General features: G+C 42.4%; 1 pseudogene; it reads right to left on the reverse strand.

The window, feature by feature from the left end:
* Positions 1-233: 233 nt before the first annotated feature.
* LOC121577154 lies at positions 234-1668 on the reverse strand (annotated as a pseudogene).
* Between the last annotated feature and the right edge of the window lie 19187 nt (positions 1669-20855).

Below are 20855 nucleotides of genomic sequence, written 5' to 3' on the forward strand. Positions count from 1 at the left end.
TCTCTTTCATTATCGTTATCCCTCCCTCGCTCTCGTTATCTCTCTCGCTCTCTCTCTTTCATTATCATTATCCCTCCCTCTCTCTTGTTATCCCTCCCTCCCTCTCTCTTGCTCTCTCTCTCATAATCACACAAATATTACTTTTTGGTTTTGGTTCACTTCAGTTTGAATCAGTAGTGTGATGCCAAGTGCTGTAAACCTCTAAACATGTTATAGCACTGGTGATGATTTACTCACGGTTCGGGTGTGTAGAGGGGGGTCGGTGCTGTGGCGGACATATTGAGTGCAGTTGAACACTCGGTCAGCTAGACCAGCCAGGAAGTCTTGAGGAGACAGATATCCTGCCACAGGCCTTACTGTGAACCCAGACCTCTCTGAAACAGTCACACACACACACACACACACACACACACAACAGGATCAAGATATGATATGGCCAATGTCTTTGGGGAACTTTGAAGAAAGGAAATGTTTTCTTTCAGTTTTTTGGACCAAAGTTTCAATGATAGATGTGTTTATTAGGGTCAGCCTGAGGTAACACAGACAAACATCTCAAGAGGATCTTTTTGCAAAATGAAGGTGATGTATAAGAATCATCTTCAGTAATGACTGACTAGTGATGCATTTGAGAGTGACAGTGTCAGTGAGGAGAAGCTACAGTATCTGAGGCTGGTTCAGTCTTGCTCTTTATGAGGAAATGTGTTATGGTTCTACGGGACACTGATAATGGTGACAACAATGTACTGTTACACTCATCAGAGTTTTTACAGTTGTTCATCAGCCTAAACCTTTCAAGAACAGGGACACGTCCTCCAGTTGAGGGATGTTGTCCTCCCGATACCCACAATTCTTTGTGAGCAGGGGGAGGTTCTTCAGGTACTCTCTGCAGGCGTGTGTGGGGTAGAGCTTGGTGAGCTCCCTGTATACCACGTCCCAGGTCCTCACCTCCTCTGGGGTGTATTCGATGTGGGGGATAGGCTGGCCACTGGGGAGTGGAGGTGGACGCAGATGAGTAATGTAATAAAAAAAACATATTACAAACCTTGTTATAAGACATTCTAAAGCCTCATAACAGGTAATAAAGCATTATACCTGCAGTGTTACTTAAATGTTATTATATCACTTGCACTGAGCTGTTACTTTTAACTGATCTGTATTTAATATGTAATCCAACTAATTATAGTGTAATGACATAGTACTAATTACATTATAATTACAGCACAATAAGAATTATAAAGTATTTATGTAAAAACAAAGTAAGGTTACCACAGTAAAGCAAGAGAAAAAGAAGAGGCTACTCATACTTTTTGTAATTCATGGCCATTTCCACAAAGTACTTCCTCCTCTGTACGTTTTCTTTGAAGCTCTGGTGTCAGAGCAGAGGACAGGGGGTGAGATAACGAACAGGGTCACACCAGGCAACTGTGTGAAATAGTTCCTGTGATTTCCTTGAGCGTATCGCAGCCCAAATATCACAATAATTGATCATCATAATCATACAATTATAATCCTTAGTTATACCAACACTATGTATCTAATATTTATTTAATAAGGTTGGTAACTCAGTTGAGAACCAATTCTCATTTTGCAATGATGACCTTGGCAAGCACCAAAGACACAGGAAACACTTACTGGATGTTCTGCATCTAGTTCTGATCCATACATCAGCACTCTGTGAGAACATTGGTAGAGCACTAAATTCTACAAAGCAAAAATGTCAAAATGGTCGACAAAAGCACATTTTTGTCTTATTAAAAGTCATTCAGTACTCACACACGTCCATTAAGAGACATTTACTCCTACGAGACGAGACAACAAACAACATAGGATGATAAGATGTGTAAATTCACTCTGAACCATGACCAACAAAGCAAATGTTTTCTTGTACTTTTTTTACATTTACATTTTAGTCATTTAGCAGACGCTCTTATCCAGAGCGACTTACAGTTAGTGAGTGCATACATTTTCATACTGGCCCCCCGTGGGAATCGAGCCCACAACACTGGCGTTGCAAGCGCCATGCTCTACCAACTGAGCTACAGGGGACTGCTGTAAGTCACTCAGTATTCACACGTACAGTGGGATCTGAAATCATTGACGCCCTGTCACGAACGTTGAGAGACGGGTCGGACCAAGGTGCAGTGTGAAAAGCGTACATGTTTATTAAACTAAAGAAACAACGTAACGTGAAGTCCTCAGGCTAAACACATACAAGCCTAACATGGAACATAAACAAGATCCCACAACTAAGGTAGGCAAACAGGCTACTTAAGTATGATCCCCAATCAGAGACAACGAGCGACAGCTGCCTCTGATTGGGAATCACACCCGGCCAAACCTAGAAATACAATTCTAGATCCTAAACATAGAAATTCTAACATAGAGTTTCACACCCTGACCAAACTACCTAGAGAATAACAGTCTCTCCAGGTCATTGATAAAGATGAACAATAAAGACTGTATAAAATAACTAATTCAAATACTAAGCTATATTGTATGCTCTAATGTTTTGGGAAATCATATTATTTTATACTAAGATAATTGCTGAGCATTTGCAGTTTGTTTTGGTTGTGATTCAGATTATTTTGTGCCCAATAGAAATGAATGGTAAATAAAGAGTCATGCCATTTTGGAGTCCCTTTTATTGCAAATAAGAATATAATATACAGTGTATTCAGAAAGTATTCAGACCCCCTTGACTTTTTCCACATTTTTTTTACATTACAGCCTTATTCTAAAATGTATAAAATTGTATTTACACACAACACCCCATAATGACAAAGCAAAAACAGATTTTTAGAAAAAACTGAAGTATGACATTTACATAAGTATTCAGACCCTTTACTCAGTACTTTGTTGAAGCACCTTTGGCAGAAATGACAGCCTCGAGTCTTCTTGGGTATGACGCTACAATTTTGGCACACCTGTATTTGGGGAGTTTCTCCCATTCTTCTCTGCAGATCCTCCCAAACTCTGTGAGGTTGGATAGGGAGCGTCGCTGCACAGCTATTTTCTAGTCTCTCCAGAGATGTTTGATCGGGTTCAAGTCCGAGCTCTGGCTGGCCCACTCAAGGACATTCAGAGACTTGTCCCAAAGCCACTCCTGCGTTGTCTTGGCTGTGTGCTTAGGGTTGTTGTCCTGTTGGAAGGTGACACTTCACCCCAGTCTGAGGTCCTGAGTGCTCTGGAGCAGGTTTTCATCAAGGATCTGTCCATACTTTGCTCCATTCATCTTCCCCTCGATCCTGACTAGGCTCCCAGTCCCTGCCGCTGAAAAACATCCCCACAGCATGATGCTGCCACCACCATACTTCACCATAGGGATGGTGCCAGGTTTCCACCAGACATGACACTTGGCATTCAAGCCAAAGAGTTCAATCTTGGTTTCATCAGACCAGAGAATCTTGTTTCTCATGGTCTTTAGGTGCTTTTTGGCAAACTCCAAGTGGGTTGTCATGTGCCTTTTACTGAGGAGTGGTTTCCGTCTGTCCAATACCATAACGGCCTGATTGGTGGAGTGCTGCAGAGATGGTTGTCATTCTGGAAGGTTCTCCCATCTCCACAGAGGAACTCTCGAGCTCTGTCAGTGACCATTGGGTTCTTGGTCACCTCCCTGACCAAGGCCCTTCTCCCCCGATTACTCAGTTTGGCCGAGCGGCCAGCTCTAGGAAGAGTCTTGGTGGTTCCAAACTTCTTCCATTTAAGAATGATGGAGGCCACTGTGTTCTTGGGGACCTTCAATGCTGCAGACATTTTTTGGTACCCTTCCCCAGACCTGTGCCTCGACACAATACTGTCTCGGAGCTCTACGGACAATTCCTTCAACCTCATGGCTTGGTTTTTGTCTCTGACATGCACTGTCAACTATGGGACCTTATATAAACAGGTGTGTGCCTTTCCAAATCATGTCCAATCAATTGAATTTACCACAGGTGGACTCCAATCAAGTTGTAGAAACATCTCAAGGATGATCAATGGAAACAGGATGCACCTGAGCTCAATTTCGAGTCTCATAGCAAAGGGGCTGAATACTTATGTATATAAGGTATTTCTGTTTTTTAATCCATTTTAGAATAAGGCTGTAACATAACAATGTGGACAAAGTCAAGGGGTCTGAATACTTTCTGAATGCACTATATTTCTAAACACTTCAACATTAATGTGGATGCTACTTTTATTACGGATAATCCTGAATTAATCTAGATAATGATGAGTGAGAAACGTACAGAAGGTCATAGATCATACCCCCCAAGACATGTAACCCACCTGCAGTGGTGTAGTGCTATTTTTTAAGGAGCACACTTTTTTTATTTATTGACTTCATAATTTCCTCAAAGTTTGTACCGACAGATGTAGCCAATTGAATAGCCTAACAATGATTCAATAATCCATGCCTTTTGGGAATGCTATGAAGTCAAAGTTATGAGCGGAGTTGGCTGTCAGAAGTATTACAATGTACATTTACTTTTAATCCATCTGTCTTGCATATTTGAAGACGTCATATGAGGGGCCAGTGAGATTGTCTTGAAAAAAAAGTATACTTAAAAAATGGAAATCAACCAATCCTCCATTGTTAAGACAATGGAAAAATCATATGCTTCATTATCTGAATATTGAAAGAGCTTGGGCAGGATGTTGTTTGTGTGCGTCTGTATGTTGTCTTTTGTATGTTTTTGTTTTGTATTGTTTTAAACAAATATTTTAAATAAAAAATGAATAGCGTATCATTATAGAATATCCATAAAATGCACCCTCTGCCTATGCCCACACAAATTGTCTCCAGAAACATTTATATATACTTTTTTTAAAAACCAATTTCGTAATATCCAATTGGTAGTTACAGTCTTGTCCCGTGCGAAGGTTGAGAGCCATGCGTCCTCTGAAACACGACCCCGCCAAGCCACCCTGCTTCTTGACACACTGCTCTCTTAACCCGGAAGCCAGCCGCACCAATGTGTCGGAGGAAACACCGTACAGCTGGCAACTGAAGCCAGCGTGCATGCGCCCGGCTCACCACAAGGAGTCGCTAGAGCGTGATGGGACAAGGACATCCCAGCTGGCCACACCCTCCCGTAACCCGGACGACGCTGGGCCAATTGTGCGCCACCTCATGGGTTTCCCAGTCGCGGCCGGCTGCGACAAAGCCCGGGATCGAACCCAGATCTGTAGTGATGCCTCTAGCACTGATCAGTGACTTAGACCGCTGCGCCACTCGGGAGTCCCCAAACATTTATATTTTTAATACCCTCAAACACCAAGTTAGGCATAGGCATGCTGTATATGACACTTTTAAATGTGCCTTTAGAGGCCATGCAATTCAATACTCATCTTTAAAACAAAAGCAATTTAGGTCAAAATAGTTCATATTAACAAAGGAATTAGAGGGACTAACAGTACAGATAGATAACAAAAACTTTACCATAAAGGCACAGAATAAGTTAGAGGAAAAACAAAAAGAAATGGAGGAACTTATTCAAGAAAGATCAAGTGTAATATATTATAAAAAATAAAGCGAAATGGATGGAATATGGGGAAAAATGCACCAAATTATTTTTTAATCTTCAACATAGAAGTGCTACCAAAAATAATTTACTGAAACTTGTTATAAATGACGGAGTCCCCCATGATTCACCAAACAATATTTTGAAAGAAGAAGCAAAGTACTTTAAGCATATGTTTTCGTTTCAGGAGGAACTTCTTGATACAATTAAAGCCTTTAAGTCCGGGAAAACTCCAGGGCTGGATGGCTTAACAGTTGAGATATACCAATAATTTTTTGATATACTCAGAGGACCGTTATGAACAGGTTTTAACCTCTCCTTTAAAAATGGTAGATTATCAGATACTCAATAGGAAGGTCTGATTACATTATTACTGAAACAGGACCCAAGTGGTAAATATAAAGATCCAGTCCATTAAAAAAGTTGGAGGCCCCTTACACTTCAGTGTTGTGATGCAAAAATTATAGCTAAATGCAGAGCGCATAGAATTAAAAAAAGGTATTGTAGGATATTATTCATCCTTTTCAGACAAGTTTTTTTACATGGACAATACATTGGAGATAATATAAGACAAGTACTGGAAACAATAGAACACTATGAAAAATCTGGGAAACCATGCCTGGTATTCATAGCTGACTTTGAAAAGGCTTTTGATAAAGTACGACTGTATTGTGTGTAGATTGATGAGGGAATTAAACAACAAAAATTTTTTTTTAGAATAAGGCTGTAACGTAACAAAATGTGGAAAAAGTGAAGGGGTCTGACTACTTTCCTGAATGCACTGTATATTATACAATGAGGGAAAAAAGTATTTGATCCCCTGCTGATTTTGTACGTTTGCCCACTGACAAAGAAATGATCAGTCTATAATTTTAATGGTAGGTTTATTTGACCAGAAAAACGCATTTCAAAAATGTTATAAATTGATTTGCATTTTAATGAGGGAAATAAGTATTTGACCCCTCTGCAAAACATGACTTAGTACTTGGTGGCAAAACCCTTGTTGGCAATCACAGAGGTCAGACGTTTCTTGTAGTTGGCCACCACGTTTGCACACATCTCAGGAGGGATTTTGTCCCACTCCTCTTTGCAGATCTTCTCCAAGTCATTAAGGTTTCGAGGCTGACGTTTGGCATCTCGAACCTTCAGCTGCCTCCACAGATTTTCTATGGGATTAAGGTCTGGGGACTGGCTAGGCCACTCCAGGACCTTAATGTGCTTCATCTTGAGCCACTCCTTTGTTGCCTTGGCCGTATGTTTTGGGTGATTGTCATGCTGGAATACCCATCCACGACCCATTTTCAATGCCCTGGCTGAGGGAAGGATGTTCTCACCCAAGATTTGACGGTACATGGCCCCGTTCATCGTCCCTTTGATGCGGTGAAGTTGTCCAGTCCCCTTAGCAGAAAAACACCCCCAAAGCATAATGTTTCCACCTCCATGTTTGACGGTGGGGGTGGTGTTCTTGGGATCATAGGCAACATTCCTCCTCCTCCAAACACGGCGAGTTGAGTTGATGCCAAAGAGCTCCATTTTGGTCTCATCTGACCACAACACTTTCACCCAGTTCTCCTCTGAATCATTCAGATGTTCATTGACAAACTTTAGACGGGCATGTATATGTGCTTTCTTGAGCAGGGGGACCTTGCGGGCGCTGCAGGATTTCAGTCCTTCACGGCGTAGTGTGTTACCAATTGTTTTCTTGGTGACTATGGTCCCAGCTGCCTTGAGATCATTGACAAGATCCTCCCGTGTAGTTCTGGGCTGATTCCTCACCGTTCTCATGATCATTGCAACTCCAGGAGGTGAGATCTTGCATGGAGCCCCAGGCCGAGGGAGATTGACAGTTCTTTTGTGTTTCTTCCATTTGCGAATAATCAAATGTTGTCACCTTCTCACCAAGCTGCTTGGCGATGGTCTTGTAGCCCATTCCAGCCTTGTGTAGGTCTACAATCTTGTCCCAGACATCCTTGGAGAGCTCTTTGGTCTTGGCCATGGTGGAGAGTTTGAAATCTGATTGATTGATTGCTTCTGTGGACAGGTGTCTTTTATACAGGTAACAAACTGAGATTAGGAGCACTCGCTTTAAATGTGTGCTCCTAATCTCAGCTCGCTACCTGTATAAAAGACACCTGGGAGCCAGAAATCTTTCTGATTGAGAGGGGGTCAAATACTTATTTCCCTCATTAAAATGCAAATCAATTTATAAAATTTTTGACATGAGTTTTTCTGGATTATTTTGTTGTTATTCTGTCTCTCACTGTTCAAATAAACCTACCATTAAAATTATAGACTGATCATTTCTTTGTCAGTGGGCAAACGTACAAAATCAGCAGGGGATCAAAAAATTTTTTCCCTCACTGTATATATATTTACAAAACATATATATGGGAGATTGGAAATTATGCAGACAATGACATTGATGTAAACCACAATCTATCTGCAATATTAAACCTGATCTACCCCTTTAAAAAAATGTTAGGCATAGGCTATCTAATTTCAAAATAGGCCATCATCACTGTCAAATCTCCATGCCTATCATTTGATTGATCTCAATCAGTTTCATGGGAATATGCATTTAGATCTTCTTGAATTACTGTTTTGTGAGCAAATTAGAGCAGATGGCCTTTCTTGTATTTTGTTTCAATCAAAGCATACAGTATATCCTGCCTAGTAGCGCGCTCTTTTGAGTTTTGGCACATGAGAAAAAAAGATAATATTCCGCTTCAGCTAACCATTCTAAAATGTCATTAGAAAGTAGGTGTTTTTGGTGTAACAGTAACATTATAGGCCCTAACCATTTGTACTATTATGTGTGTTTTTCCGCGTAATTTGTAATTTATTTTGTACATAATGTTTCTGCCATCGTCTCTTATAACCAAAAAGAGCTTCTGGATATCAGGACAGCGATTACTCACCTCGTATTGGACGAAGATTTTTTCTTCAACGAGGCGGCCGCGAAGGATATCATACAGACACCCGACAAGGCCCAAATCCCCGTCATTCGCGTGAGGAAGAGACACAGATATCGTGGACGAGATCGGGGTGCCTTGAAGGATCCGACGGCGAGCGAGTAAACTGCCTCTTCCATCAATCCTATTAGCCAATCTTCAATCATTGGATAACAAATTGGATGACCTAAGATTACGGTTATCCTACCAACGGGACATTAAAAACTGTAATATCCTATGTTTCACCGAGTCGTGGCTGAACGACGACAATGATAACATACAGCTAGCGGGCTATACGCTACATCGGCAGGATAGAACGGCTGACTCCGGTAAGACAAGGGGTGGCGGTCTGTGTATATTTGTAAACAACAGCTGGTGCACAAAATCAAATACTAAGGAAGTCTCGAGGTTTTGCTCGCCTGAGGTAGAGTATCTTATGATAAGCTGTAGACCACACTATTTACCAAGAGAGTTATCATCTATATTTTTCATAGCTGTCTATTTACCACCACAAACCAATGCTGGCATTAAGATTGCACTGAATGAGTTGTACAAGGCCATAAATCAACAGGAAAACGCTCATCCAGATGCAGCGCTCCTAGTGGCCGGGGACTTTAATGCAGGGAAACTTAAATCCGTTCTACCTAATTTCTACCAGCATGTTAAATGTGCAACCAGAGGAAAAAAAACTCTAGACCACCTTTACTCCACACACAGAGACGCATACAAAGCTCTCCCTCGCACTCCATTTGGCAAATCTGACCATAACTCTATCCTCCTGATTCCTGCCTATAAGCAAAAACTAAAGCAGGAAGCACCAGTGACTCGGTTAATAAAAAAGTGGTCAGATGACGCAGATGCTAAGCTACAGGACTGTTTTGCTAGCACAGACTGGAACATGTTCCGGGATTCTTCAGACAGCATTGAGGAGTACACCACATCAGTCACTGGCTTCATCAATAAGTGCATCGATGATGTCGTCCCCACAGTGACCGTACGTACATACCCCAACCAGAAGCCATGGATTACAGGAAACATCCGCACTGCCGCTTTCAAGGAACGGGACTCTAACCCGGACGCTTATAAGAAATCCCGCTATGCCCTCCGACGAACCATCAAACAGGAAAAGAGTCAATACAGGGCTAAGATTGAATCGTACTACACTGGCTCTGACGCTCGTCGGATGTGGCAGGGCTTGAAAACTATTACAGACTACAAAGGGAAGCACAGCCGCGAGCTGCCAAGTGACACAAGCCTACCAGACGGGCTAAACCACTTCTATGCTCGCCGAGGCAAGCAACACTGAAGCATGCATGAGAGCACCAGCTGTTCCGGATGACTATGTGATCACGCTCTCCGTAGCCGATGTGAGTAAGACTTTTAAGCAGGTCAACATTCACAAGGCCGCAGGGCCAGACGGATTACCAGGACGTGTACTCCGAGCATGTGCTGACCAACTGGCAAGTGTCTTCACTGACATTTTCAACATGGCCTTGACTGAGTCTGTAATACCAACATGTTTCAAGCAGACCACCATAGTCCCCGTGCCCAAGGACTCTAAGATAACCTGCCTAAATGACTACCGACCCGTAGCACTGACATCTGTAGCCATGAAGTGCTTTGAAAGGCTGGTCATGGCTCACATCAACAGCATTATCCCAGAAACCCTAGACCCACTCCAATTTGCATACCGCCCCAACAGATCCACAGATGATGCAATCTCAATTGCACTCCACACTGCCCTTTCCCACCTGGACAAGAGGAACACCTACGTGAGAATGCTATTCATTGACTAAGCTCATCACTAAGCTAAGGATCCTGGGACTAAACACCTCCTTCTGCAACTGGATCCTGGACTTCCTGACGGGCCGCCCCTAGGTGGTAAGGGTAGGTAACAACACATCTGCCACACTGATCCTCAACACGGGGGCCCCTCAGGGGTGCGTGCTCAGTCCCCTCCTGTACTCCCTGTTCACCCATGACTGCATGGCCAGGCACGAATCCAACACCATCATTAAGTTTGCCGACGACACAACAGTGGTAGGCCTGATCACCGACAACGATGAGACACCCTATAGGGAGGAGGTCAGAGACCTGGCCGTGTGGTGCCAGGACAACAACCTCTCCCTCAACGTGACCAAGACAAAGGAGATGATTGTGGACTACAGGAAAAAAAAGAGGACTGAGCACGCCCCCATTCTCATCGACGGGGCTGTAGTGGAACAGGTTGAGAGCTTCAAGTTCCTTGGTGTCCACATCACCAACGAACTATCATAGTCCAAACACACCAAGACAGTCGTGAAGAGGGCACGACAAAGCCTATTCCCCCTCAGGAGACTGAAAAGATTTGGCATGGGTCCTCAGATCCTCAAAAAATTCTACAGCTGCACCATCGAGAGCATCCTGACTGGTTGCATCACCGCCTGGTATGGCAACTGCTTGGCCTCCGACCGCAAGGCACTACAGAGGGTAGTGCGTACGGCCCAGTACATCACTGGGGCCAAGCTTCCTGCCATCCAGGACCTCTATACCAGGCGGTGTCAGAGGAAGGCCCTCAAAATTGTCAAAGACTCCAGCCACCCTAGTCATAGACTGTTTTCCCTGCTACCGCACGGCAAGCGGTACCGGAGTGCCAAGTCTAGGTCCAAAATACTTCTCAACAGCTTCTACCCCCAAGCCATAAGACTCCTGAACAGCTAATCATGGCTACCCGGACTATTTGCACTGCCCCCCCCACCCCATCCTTTTTACGCTGCTGCCACTCTGTTAATTATTTATGCATAGTCACTTTAACTCTACCCACATGTACATATTACTTCAACTATCTCAACTAGCTGGTGCCCCCGCACATTGACTCTGCACCGGTACCCCCCTGTATATATAGCCTCCCTACTGTTATTTTATTTTACTTCTGCTCTTTTTTTCTCAACACTTTTTTTGTTGTTTTTTTATTTTTACTTTTTTTGTTAAAAATAAATGCACTGTTGGTTAAGGGCTGTAAGTAAGCATTTCACTGTAATGTCTGCACCTGTTGTATTCGGCGCATGTGACCAATACAATTTGATTTGATTTGATTTATTATATTCGGTTCTGTTATGTAAAATGCTAATTATTTTATTCAACTTTGACCTAACTTTACTAAATGAGCACCATTGTGAGAAGTGATAAACTTATATTTGTAATAATTATAATAATACAAATAATAATAATAATAATAATAATAAGTGATGAGTGTGACTATTAGGTCAAAAGTGGAAAGTTTGGAGACAACGAACAATGTGACAGAGGGGCGACTCCATGACCTGGAAACAGCCTGAACTAAGAAGGGGAAATCAATCTCCTAAAAAAGACAACAGAATCACTCAAATCATTCCCATGAATTCAATGTGAGGGTCACAGGACTTGAATCTGGTGTGGAAGCGGCAACCCAACTTCATTAAGGAGCAATCGTTTATATTAACTAACTGTTTGGGCAGGAGAAGCTGAGTCCCATGCCGCTGATAAACATTGCGCACCACACGGGTCCTCTCCGGAACGGCTCTCGGTGTATGATTGTACAAATCCACAGTTTTGAAGTCCAACTGCAAATTGTTCGCCTCGCAGCGGAATCGGGGGTGCCGAACTGCTGAAACAGAGGGAGACCTACAACGAGGTGAGATCCCAGCTACGCAAGCTAAACCTGAGATGCGGCTTCATCCATCCGGCAAAACGTATCTTGAGCTTCCAGAATACAACCCACACGTTTTCCACTGCCAAGGAGGCTCAAGACTTCATTGAGAAGCACATCAAGCCCAACACACAAGGGGACGAGCCGACAGATCTAGGATAATCCCAATTTGACTGGCTTAATATTCAGGTATGCTATCCACGCACAATCACGCAGCCATGGCTGTGATGCTGCCCTCAGTGTAAATCAATGATGAGGACTCCCCCTCAATTGGGTAAAAGGAACACCATTATTATTATTGCTGAACATTGGACTTCGTTATTATCATATTGCCTATGGTCCAGGACATTTAGACAATGATGACTCCACGCAAATAAATGAACAATGGACAATATATTAAAGCAGGGCTGCAACTTTCACTGGGGACGGGGGGACATGTCCCCCCCACATTCTGAAATTGCATTTTTGTCCCCCCCAGTTTTATCATTGGAATGTGATAGAAAACGAGGCACCTGTGTGCTTTAGGACCATGCGGACGCCTCCGAGCGGTCGGGTAGGCTGTTTGGAGTCCGACTGGATTTTAAAAAGGTTATGTCCCCCACACTGTGCTTAATTTGAGCCGGATCCTGCCGGAATGTCACGCCCTGACCTTGAGAACCCTGTTATTCTCTAGTTAGTTTGGTCAGGGTGTGAATGTTGACATATTCTATGTTATATATTTCTATGTTGGCCGGGTGTGGTTCCCAATCAGAGGCAGCTGTCGATCGTTGTCTCTGATTGGGGATCATACTTAGGCAGCCATTTTGCCTACCTTTAGTTGTGGGATCTTGTTTGCTGTTAGCCTTTAGAACTTCACGTTATATAAATATTAAAACATGTACGCATACCACGCTGCACCTTGGTCTGATCCTTTATACAACGAACGTGACACGGAACAGGATCCGGCACCTCTCCGTTTTGGACTGTTTTGTTCGGGAACCTATTTGGCCGTATCCGGTACCTCTCGTGGCATGAACAATTATTTTCACTTTTTGCAATGTACAAATTCAAATAAAAGCGATCAAAGTTCATTCAAGTTGCCTCTTCGTTAATTCTCCTACCCCCACAAAAAAACATAATATGAAAAAGTAGATTTTCAGCCCGGGCCTAATATTCTAAGGATTGATTTGGGTTGGGCCGGCCCTGGTTTATGATTTGCTCAACATTGTAACCTATGTTTGAGTCCAACGCGTGGCCTTGGCTGTGTGAGAAGCATGCCAGTATCTCTCACATAACTAGAATGAGATTCACTTTCTATGATCACTCTCCCTCTCTGCTCTGATAGACATGAGCCTGCAACTCTCATCTCTCCAGCGTTGCACTTCATCATTTATTTCCTCATAGAATCATAGCTGCGCAAATGGTTCTGGAAGAACTGCTGCACCCCTGATACATTGAAATACATTTGCCAAAGTTATAGAATTACTGCTGTCTGTTCAGAAATAAATTAAATCATTCAGAATAGCCTACTACACCATGGGAAGGCCTATAATTTAGCCACAGAGGATCAATAGCTTCTTTTTTTAAATAGCCTAGCTGTGGATTGTAGCCCAATAACAAGGAATAGCCTACAGTCAGGAACGCGCGGCAAATCTGTCATTTGAAAAACAGCACGCAGACAAAACAGGCCTTTCACAATATTTCAAATACAATCGAGGGAAAACACAGGTTGGAAAGCAATGGCTCCTGCTGAAAATATAAAACTCTATCCTGTAGGCTACCAAAATATTTGATAAACTTCCAAATATTGTTTTATAAATGAGAGAGAGAGAGAGGCTTTTGGTACGAGTGCATCGACAATCACCAGTGAGTAAGCTGCGCATCATTAATACAGCCGTTCACAAAAGTTCATTTGGGAGAGATGTGAATACAGCATTAATTTCACTTTTATGAAAAAAAAGGTAAGGATGCCACCCAGTGTTCTCACTATCGCCCCCTATCTTTGAAAAACACAGATATTAAATTGTTTTCTGAAAAACAGACCAAAGCGGGTTTGTTAAAAAGCGTTTATCCTCGGATAACCTCCATCGACTATTACATATCTTAGATGCTTCATCAGAAACAACAGGTCCTTGAGCTGGATTATCTCTCGATGCAGAAAAAGCTTTTGATAGACTAGAATAGTCATATCTCTAGTCTGTCTTGGAACCAGGGGCGGTGTGTTCATTAGGGCGATATGGGCGACGCACTGCCAAACGGGAAAAGGAAGGGATTTTTTTTCGAATCAATTATATCACGGCAACAGTAGTTATCAGTGTTCTAATCTAGACGTCTGATCTGCCACTAAATGTCCAATCAGGCTAAAGTCGTGCTTCAAATGGCCCCGCCCGTTTTGGGGCGATTTCAGTCAGGTTGAAAATCGCCCCAGAAGTCTCTCAGACTCTCATGTAAAATATTTTTTTTTTCAAATATCAGAGCTTTCAATACAATCTCTATGGGTTCCGGGAGGGCTTGCACTTACGCGCTTTCGTCATACGTAACATAACCATGAACATAACTAAGAAAAGAGCGGGTAGCAGCGTCAATCAATTCACGTACTACTGTCAAGATGGGTAGCGTTCAGTGCAACTCGATTGTCTCTTTAAAAGAAGTTCCTTTTTGTCGGCGAACAAATCAAGATAAATTGGCAACGAAACAATTAGGACCTCCCAGACCAAATTTAATAATTCAACAGGTTTCTACTAAAGGGGGAAAGTCCTACACCCGAGGATTTTCCAAAAATTGGTACGAACGAAAAAACCTGGCTAGCAGGCTGCGATGTAGCTAATGCAGTCTTCTGCTACCCCCTGCTTACTCTTTCACCCTGAAGGCGGCACGGCAGACAGCACCGCTTGGACAGCGACTGGTGTAACGGACATGCACCATCTTTCAGAAAAGATTAAGAAACATGAGCTGTCAAAGACCCACATGGATAGCTGTTTGAGATTGTCTGCTTTGGGGAGAGTGAACATTGCCACTCAACTGGATGAGGGATACAGGCTAGCTGTCCGCCGCCACAACGATGAGGTTAGCAAGAACCGCCACATCCTCAGCCGGCTAATCCAGTGTGTGAAGTTTTGCGGAGTGTTTGGAGTTAGCTTTGCGAGGCAAAGATGAAACTGAGGGCTCCACCAACCCTGGTATTTTTCTTGGACTTGTCAACTTTGTGGCACAATTAGATGAGGTGTTTGATGACCATCTTAAAAATGCTAAAGTTTAAGGGTACATCAAAGACCATTCAAAACGAGCTACTGGAGTGTATGCTAGCGGTCATGAGGGAACATATTGTGGAGGAGGTGAAGTCGGCGAACTTCGTAGCTATCCAAGCTGACGAGACCACGGACGTTTCTACACAGACACAGCTGGTGCTTGTGCTGAGGTACATAGATAGCAACCACAAAGTGCAGGAGCGCTTTTTGAGTTCCTTCCCATCTCGGAATGAACCTCAGTCTCAATCGCCAGTGTGCTTTTGGAGAGACTGAACGGTCTTTATGCCGGCAACGACGAAAGTCAAACTCATTGCGCAAGCTTACGATGGACGGGTTCATTGGGTTCATTTGACCAGCCCACCGTGAGAGAGGCATCTGGCTACGTGAGGATGCTACATGATGAAGATTTTATTTTTTTCCTGGGGCTTTTTTCACAAAATCATGCCCCACGTCGACATTCTGTACCAGAAGCTACAGAAGAAGGACATCGATGCTGTCTTCATCAAACGTGCCCTCGACAGCTTCACAAGCAGTGTGCAGGCCATAAGGTAAGATTAAACAATATCATTCGATCTTTCTCAAAGCAGAGCTTTATTTGAAAATGTATGCATGAAAGGAGACTGCATTTGTGTTTGAAATTACATTATTCTCATTATATATGGCCAGTGGTGTAATCTAGCTTATTTTATATACTATGTGTACTGTACAGTGGTGCTCATAAGTGTATGAACACATTCTAAAGTTGACTAAAAAGAGGAATAAAAAAAATAAAAAAATCATCTTTTGGAAATTGATACAGTGCACTGGCACTGTACCAGGTTCTCATGAGCTACAACCTCCAGGAGACGTTCTCTGTGACTCTGTTGAACATCCTCATAACTACTCCCATGACAACAGCTGAAGCTGAGAGATGTTTCTCAACTTTGACATGAGTTAAGACATTCCTGCGAAATTCAATGGGCCAGGAACGTCTGAATGCACTGGCCATGCTTTCCATGGAGAGGGAACTAGTCCTCAGCATGCCTGATTTTCAATGAGAAAGTCATTGACCGCTTTGCTGCATTGAAAGAGAGAAGAGAACAGTTTCAGTACAAGTAATGTAGCCTCTCTCTCTCTTTGTCCCTCCCTGTCTCTCTTTAACACACACACGCCCAAATCAGTTCACAGTTGATGTTGTTTAAAATAGTTATTTTTCATTTTTTTTAAAGTAAAAAAAATAAATACAAATCTGTTCATGTTCATTTTTACAAATCTATACAATTGGCCAGAATATGGTTGTTCATATTTACAAATCTATACAATTGGCCAGAATATGGTTGTTCATTTTTACAAAGCCATACAGATAGCTGTGTTTACCTTTTCTATAAATTATTTTCAAATTCTGTTTTCAGGCAAAATGTCTATCACTGTTCATTTTCACAAATCTATACAAGAGGGCAGAATATGGAAGTCTATAAAAATGTCTTATTACCAATAACTTGCATCAATGTTTTCAGTAGCCTCTATCAAAAGCTCCTGCTTGCTTGTTGTGAATTATGCTCAGGTGCACATATTTCCAATTCAACCATGAGGCCTTTTTGAAGCAAGTAATGTGTATATCAGTATTGACTTATATGCTGCCCCTGTCTTCATGTTGTTGCTGGACATATCTTTTTTAAAATGTGTGTAGGTCACCTAAATCATCAGAAAAATTGCCCCCCCTGAGAATTTTTTCAGGAGCCGCCACTGCTTGGAACATATGGGAATTGGCTCCAATTTCATTAATATGATTAAAATACTATATGCCAGTCCCTCAGCCATTGTTATTAACAGGCAATATCTGCTCTTCTCTTTTCAGAATCACCAGAAGCAGCAGACAAGGCGATCCATTTTCACCTTTGCTATTCTTATTATCCATGGAACCCCTGGCCAAGGCAATTCATCAATCGAACGAAATAACAACAATTTCCCTAAAATCTACTGATCACTTAATCTCATTATACGCAGACAATATTTTACTATATCTAGACAATGTATCTTAAATCGCTCCCAAATACATTATTGAAGATCATAGATAAATTCAGTTTCATCTCAAACTATAACATTTATCTAACCAAATCAGCCCTACTGCCTCTCAAGACCCCAATGGAGGACTCCATCTCTACTTATGGAATCCCAATCGCTTCCCATTTTAAATTGTTTTAATTTATAAAGACCTTTTACAAAAAGTCCCACTGTACTTAACATCTTTACTAAACTTTAGACATACGAGTTACCACACCCGGTCTCAGGGATGGCTAACTCTGGCAAATCAGCTTTTAGTTTTCTTGCACCTTATTTGTGGAACAATCTTCCAAATGCTCTTAAATTTGATGTTTTGGTGACTCTAGGGCAAATCAGAAAGCTTATTGAGGTCCTTATTACTGATTAATGTGTTTGTTTTTTATGACTGTGTTTTTTTCTGCTTGTATTTATTTTGATGTATGTATTTTCAGCAATTTATGTAATTCAGGGCTCATCTGTAAAAGAGACCTTTGTCTCAGCATGACTCCCTGATAAAATAAAGGTTAAATAAATAAATATTTGGGTGTAGATATATTTCCTTCCTTAGATAAAACCATTGGCAGAAACTTTATCAGAACGTTCAAATTAATTAAATACGACCCCAGTAGATGGAATAATATCCCAGTTGCTTTAACCGGTAGAATATCTATTGTCAAAATGAATATATTGCCACGGCTGAATATCTGTACTCCAACACTTCCCATGGATCCACCTTCTGGCTATTGGGATAAAATTCATAGTGCGGTATCAAAATGTATATGGTCCCGGATACAATTAACACATTTACAAAAAGGGAAAGATGTAGGAGGACTATCTATACCAAACTTTAAATTGTATTTCCAGGCTCTAGCATTTCGCCCCATCCTAAATTGGTTTAAACATGATTCTTCTTCCCCCTTGCTGAGTATAGGGAGAAATATCGTGTCTCCTATTGCCCTGGAAGAGGTGGTCTTCACTAATATATCCCTTAAACAATGTAAACTATGCTTTGGTTCTATTATTGCTCACACAATTTATATTGAAAAACAATGTAACTTGGAATCAAAATGGCTGGGCTCTCAAAAGGACTGATCTCCATAATATATAAACAACTTTTGGAAAGCTCATATTCTGAGCTAGCCATTCAAAAAGTATGGTACACAGATCTAATTGAATCTGAACAACCCTTTAACTGGAACAGAATATGGAAAAATATGACATTGGCATCCCGTAATCCGAACCATCAATTTATACATTTTACATTTGTTCACAGACTGTATTTTAACACCAAGGAAACATTTTACAATGAAATTGGCCCCAACTCCCAACTGTTTACAGTGTTCCCTAAATCAGGTAGGCACATGCCTTCATATGATATGGGAGTGCCCTGCAGTTAAATGCTTCTGGGGCAAAGTTACAAAATTCATTTAGAAGTGCATGAATTTAAATATTAAATGCTTTGCATCTATTATGTTACTTAATGATTATAAACCCTTGAATCTCAATCAATCAGAGAAGATTACTGCGGAAAATATTGTTGACTCTAAGATGGCAACTGGGGGGCAGGGTATCTTTGTATGCATTTCTTTTATTGTTTTTTTGTACCTGTAACACCCCCTCAAAAGGAGCAGGCGGATCGCCACTGCAGTGAGGCACCCGTGTTCCATCCTGGGGCTCGCGTCTGGCTCTCCACCAGGAACCTCCCACTCCGCCTGCTCTGCAAGAAGCTGAGCCCCCGGTTTGTGGGGCCGTTCAAAGGTCCTCCGGAGGGTCAACGAGGTGACTTATAGGTTACAGCTTCCCACTAACTACTGGATCTCACCTTCTTTTCATGTTTCTCTCCTCAGGCCGGTGGTTCCTGAACCCCTGGCTGAGGCCATCCCCTACGACACCCTTCCTCCTCCTCTGGACATCGAGGGAGGTCCCGCCTATGCTGGACTCGCCCTTCTGGACTCCAGACATCATGAGGGTCGGCTCCAGTACCCGGTGGACTGGGAGGGGTACGGTCCAGAGGAGCGGTGTTGGGTTCCGGTGGACAACATTTTAGATCCCAACATCATCTGAGAATTCCACTTTCGGCGTCCGGACCGGCCCGCTCCTTGCCCTCGGGGCCGTCCTCCTGGCCAGCGTCATCCTGCAGCTGGAGCCGCGCGTCGGGGGTGGGGTACTGTCACGTCTACTCCCGCTCCCCCTCTCCGGCGCTCGACGTCGTCGGTCTACTAACCACTGGTCCTGGCAACCCAACATTATGCACACCTGGCAACCCTCATTACGCACACTTGCGCCTTATCTTCAGGCACACCTGGACTCTATCACTTTCCTGATTACTCCCCATATATATAGCACTTTGTTGTTATTTCCTATCAGGCGTTATTGAGTCTGAATTCATGTCCCGACACTACTCCTGTTTTTGTATTGTTTATTGTTTGTGTTCAGTTAAACTCTCCAACTGCACCTGCTTCCTGACTCCCAGCGTCTACATTACATGCTAGGTGCATCATTGCGCATGAAAGAACAGTGAAGACATGAGACACAGCTCAAAATCTCCCCTATTGATCTTGTTTAGGGACAATACAAATATCCTACTTAAACTAGCCTACAACACCACAATGCAATGAATAATTGCATTATTGTTTTCAAGTGAGTACAACATTTTATCCTACTCTAGGCTACATCCAAAATATACAGTGCATTGGGAAAGTATTCAGACCCCTTGACTTTTTTCACATTTTGTTACGTTACAGCCTTATTCCGCTGTGGAGCTTTGCAGCTCCTTCAGGGTTATCTTTGGTCTCTTTGTTGCCTCTCTGATTAATGCCCTCCTTGCCTGGTCCATGAGTTTTGGTGGGCGGCCCTTTACATTTACATTTACGTCATTTAGCAGATGCTCTTATCCAGAGCGACTTACAAATAATGGATTTAATGGTGCTCCGTGGGATGTTCAAAGTTTGGAATATTTTTGTATAATCCAACCCTGATCTGTACTACACAACTTTGACCCTGACCTGTTTGGAGAGCTCCTTGGCCTTCAAGGTGCCGCTTACTTGGTGGTTCCCCTTGCTTAGTGGTGTTGCAGACTCTGGGGCCTTTCAGAACAGGTGTATATATACTGAGATCATGTGACAGATCATGTGACACTTAGATTGCACACAGGTGGACTTTATTTAACTAATTATGTGACTTCTGAATGTAATTGGTTGCACCAGATCTTATTTAGGGACTCATAGCAAAGGGGTGAATACATATGCACGCACCACTTTTCCGTTATTTATTTTTTAGAATTTTTTGGAACAAGTTATTTTTTTCATTTCACTTCACCAATTTGGACACTTCACCATTTTGGACTATTTTGTGTATGTCCATTACATGAAATCCAAATAAAAATCAATTTAAATTACAGGTTGTAATGCAACAAAATAGGAAAAACGACAAGGGGGATGAATACTTTTGCAAGGCACTGTAATTGTATGTGTGGGGTACAGAGATG

Source organism: Coregonus clupeaformis, unplaced genomic scaffold (assembly GCF_020615455.1).
Source record: "Coregonus clupeaformis isolate EN_2021a unplaced genomic scaffold, ASM2061545v1 scaf0038, whole genome shotgun sequence".
In the NCBI taxonomy this organism is placed as follows: Eukaryota; Metazoa; Chordata; class Actinopteri; order Salmoniformes; family Salmonidae; genus Coregonus; species Coregonus clupeaformis.